Below are 5240 nucleotides of genomic sequence, written 5' to 3'. Positions count from 1 at the left end.
TTATACCACAGTCTGTATAAACATATAAGTATTCATACCTCTGTCTCTATAAACATATATGTATTTATACCACTATCTCTATAAAGATATAAGTATTTATGCCGATAATTGTATAAACATAAAAATATTTATACCGCTATCTGCATGAACATACATTTATAAACATATATGTATGAACATATAAATATTTACACAGAAATCTGTATAAACATATAAGTACTTATGCAGATATTTGTATAAACATACAAATATTTATAGTCATCTGTATAAATATATACACATTATTTGTACAGTCACCTGTATAAGCATATAAATATTATTTATACAGATATCTCTATAAACATGTAAATATTTATAGAGATATCTGTATAAACTTGTAAATATTATTTATACAGATATCTGCATATCCATGTAAATATTATTTATACAGACACCTGTATAAACACATAAACATACAGATATCTGTATGAACATATATTTTCACAGATATCTGTAAACATAGAAATACTTTCACAGATATCTGTATAAAAACGTAAATATTTACACACATATCTGCATAAACACGTAAATATTTACACCGATGTCTGCATAAATACGTAAATATTTACACCGATATCTGTATAAACACGTAAATATTTAAAGCGATATCTGTATAAACATGTAAATATTTACACCGCTAACTGTATAAACATGTAAATATTTACACCACTATCTGTATAAACATGTAAATATTTACACCGCTATCTGTAAAAACATGTAAATATTTACACCGTTATCTGTATAAACATGTAAATATTTACACCGCTATCTGCATAAACATGTAAATACTCCGCTATCTGTATAAACATGTAAATACTTACACCGCTTTCTGTATAAACATGTAAATATTTACACTGCTCTCTGAAAAAACATATAAATATTTACACGGCTAACTGTATAATCATGTAAATATTTACAGCGCTGTCTGTATAAACATGTAGATATTTATACCACTATCTGTTTAAACATGTAAATATTTATACCGCTATCTGTATAATCATGTAAATTTTTATACCGCTATCTGTATAAACATGTAAATATTTATACCGCTATCTTTATAAACATGTAAATTCTTATGCTGCTATCTGTATAAACATGTGAATACCTATACCGCTATCTGTATAAACATGTAAATATTGATACCGATATCTGTAAAAACATGTAAGTATTTATACCACTATCTATATATACATGTAAGTATTTATACCGCTATCAGTATAGACATAGTGTTTATACCGCTATCTGTATAAACATGTAAGTGTTTATACCACTGTCTGTATAAACATATAAGTATTTATACCGCTGACTGTATAAACATATATGTATTTATGCTGCTGCATGTATAAACATAAAAGTGTTTATACTGCTATCTGTTTAAAGATATAAGTATTTATACCGATATCTGTATAAACATGAAAATATTTATACTGATATCTGTATAAACATATAAATATTTATACACATATCTGTATAAACATATAAATGTTTACACAGAAATCTGTATAAACATATAAGTATTTATACACATATTTCTACAAACATATACATATTTATAGTTATCTGTATAAACATATAAATATTTATACAGTCATCTGTATAAACATACAAATATTATTTACACAGATATCTGTATAAACATGTAAATATTTATACAGATATCTGTATAAACATGTAAATATTACTAATACAGATATGTGTATGAACATATATTTTCACCGATATCTGTATAAACACAGAAATATTTACACAGATATCTGTATAAACATGTAAATATTTACACCGATATCTGTATAAACATGTAAATATTTACACCGATATCTGTATAAACACATAAATATTTACAACAATATCTGTATAAACATGTAAATATTTACACCGCTATCTTTATAAACAAGGAAATATCTACACCGCTATCTGTACAAACATGGAAATATCTACACCGCTATCTGTATAAACATGGAAATAGCTACACCGCTACCTGTAGGAACATGGATATATCTACACCGCTATCTGTATAAACATGGAAATATCTACACCGCTATCTGTATAAACATGGAAATATCTACACCGCTATCTCTATAAACATGGAAATATCTACACCGCTCCCTCTATAAACATGGAAATATCTACACTGCTACCTCTATAAACATGGAAATATCTACACCGCTATCTGTATAAACATGGAAATATGTACATCGCTATCTGTATAAACATGGAAATATCTACACCGCTACCTGTAGGAACATGGAAATATCCACACCACTACCTTCATAAACAAGGAAATGCCTACACCGCTACCTGTATAAACATGGAAATATCTACACCGCTATCTGTATAGAATGGAAATATCTACACCGCTATCTCTATAAACATGGAAATATCAACACTGCTATCTGTATAAACATGGAAATATCTACACCGCTCTCTCTATAAACATGGAAATATCTACAGCGCTACCTCTGTAAACATGGAAATATCTACACCGCTATCTCTATAAACATGGAAATATCTACACCGGTATCTCTATAAACATGGAAATATCTCCACCGCTATCTGTGTAAACATGGGAATATCTACAACGCTATCCCTATAAACATGGAAATATCTCCACCGCTATCTGTGTAAACATGGGAATATCTACACCGCTATCCCTATAAACTTGTAAACATTTACACTGCTATCTGTATAAACGTGGAAATATCTACACCACTGTCTCTATAAACATGGAAATATCTACACTGCTATCTCTGTAAACATGTAAACATTTACACCGCTGTCTCTATAAACATGGAAATATCTAAACCGCTATCTCTATAAACATGGACATATCTACACCAGTGTCTCTATAAACATGGATATATTTACACCATCTCTATAAACCTGGAAATATCTACACCACCGTCCCTATAAACATGGAAATATCTACACCGCCATCTGTATAAACATGGAAATATCTACACCGCCATCTCTACAAACATGGAAATATCTACACCACCATCTGTACAAACATGGAAATATCTACACCGCCGTCTCTGTAAACATAGATATATCTACACCGCCATCTGTATAAACATGGAAATATCTACACCACCGTCTCTATAAACATGGAAATATCTACACCGCTATCTGTATAAACACGGAAATATCTACACCGCCGTCTGTATAAACATGGAAATATCTACACCGCCATCTCTATAAACATGGAAATATCTGCACCACCATCTCTATAACCATGGAAATATCTACAAGGCCGTCTCTATCAACATGGTAATATCTACAATGCCATCTCTATGAACATGGAAATATCCACACAGCTATGTCTATAAACATAGAAATATCTACACTGCCATCTGTATAAACTTGGAAATATCTACACCGCCATCTGTATAATCATGGAAATACCTACACCGCCATCTCTATAAACATGGAAATTTCTACACCGCTATCTGTATAAACATGCAAATATGTACACCACCATCTCTATAAACTTGGAAATAACTACACCGCTATCTGTATAAACATGGAAATATATACACCACCATCTCTATAAAGATGGAAATATCTACACCGCCATCTCTATAAACATGGAATTATCTACACCGCTATCTGTATAAACATGAAAATATCTACACCGCTATCTGTATAAACATGGAATTATCTACACCGCTATCTGTATAAACATGGAAATATCTACACCGCTATCTCTGTAAACATGGAAATATCTACACCGCTACCTCTATAAACATGGAAATATCTACACCGCTACCTCTGTAAACATGGAAATATCTACACCACTATCTGTATAAACATGGAAATATCTACACCGCTATCTGTATAAACATGCTATGTAGCTGTTATTACAGGCACACGCCACCACACCCAACTAATTTGTGTATTCTTTTTGTAGAGATGGGGTTTTGCCATGTTGGCCAACCTAGTCTCAAACTCCTTGGCTCAACTGATCTGCTCACCTTGGCCCCGCAAAGTGCTATGATTACAGGCGTGCGCCACTGCACCTGGCCATGTTATGTGTTTTTATCACAATTTTCAAAGTCAGTTAGAAAATCTGTATACTTTACAGGCAGATTTGTCATACTATTTTATCTTAGAAAAGGGTGGAAGAGACAATATCTCAGTTTATTCATAAATAAAATGGTAATAATTCATTTATATTTGTTCAAAATTATAAAAACTATTTGACTAAGAATAACTTAATAGTAGGCACTCATTTAGGACATTTAAAGAATTTATCAAAACTTCCCATCTAATCATAAACGACATGACTAAAATGACAAAGTTGAACTTAGAGGAAATTCAGTATTCCCTAAAGATACTCATTTTGTGTAATTAATTAGGTTTTGTATAAACTCTTACAGCACTACAACTTATATAAGATCATAAGGGGATTCGAATGCCTTCCGATGAGCAAGTCTGAACACCACCACACCTTCCATTGTATTATTTTCCATCTGTGATGCATGATATAAATCCCTGGCTAGCTTAATTACTGTCTCATCTTATGCACAAAGTGAGTCAGCTTTGATTTTATGACTTTTTTAGGCTAGATTAGATAGTTAATTGGTGGTGTATTTGTACATTTAAAAACCTTTCTTTCTAGATTAAAAGAATAAATATGAACCTCACTGGATTTCTTAAGTCCTAGAATTTCTTCACAAGGTTGACATAAAACAAGGGTTTCAATACTCTCTCCGTGTTATCTGTCTGTTCTAAGTCCTTAATATTATCAAGACACTTGAGAAATATGATGGTACAGTCAATTCACAGGCTACTCCATAAAGAACAGGGAAGGGAAAGATATTTCAAAGTGTTTACCCTTCTGATCTTATGCTTTGCTCATTCAGACACAGATTAATTTTTCTCCTCTCAGACTGTATCTTTGGCTGAGAAGTCCATTTTCATATTAAATAGTTTGTCTTTGATCCATTTAGGAAAAGCCATTGAATTGGCAGGTACCATTGAATTGGCAGGTAAATCCAGGACACAGGGGATAAAAGTCTCATTTGCATTAAGATAGGTTTTCTCATGAACTCTGCATATTTTAATAGTACTAATGTTGTATGTGCATTTTGGCAATGGCAAAATTTGAATGAATTAATTTGACAGTATTATAAAGCTACCTCCCTAAACATTCCCTATTTTATAGTGTCAGGAGTACAGATCAACGGGAATGGATGGAAAGA

This window comes from Pan paniscus, chromosome 13 (assembly GCF_029289425.2).
Source record: "Pan paniscus chromosome 13, NHGRI_mPanPan1-v2.0_pri, whole genome shotgun sequence".
Lineage (NCBI taxonomy): Eukaryota > Metazoa > Chordata > Mammalia > Primates > Hominidae > Pan > Pan paniscus.
The sequence above is the reverse complement of the archived record's forward strand: the minus strand, read 5'-3'. Positions refer to the sequence as shown.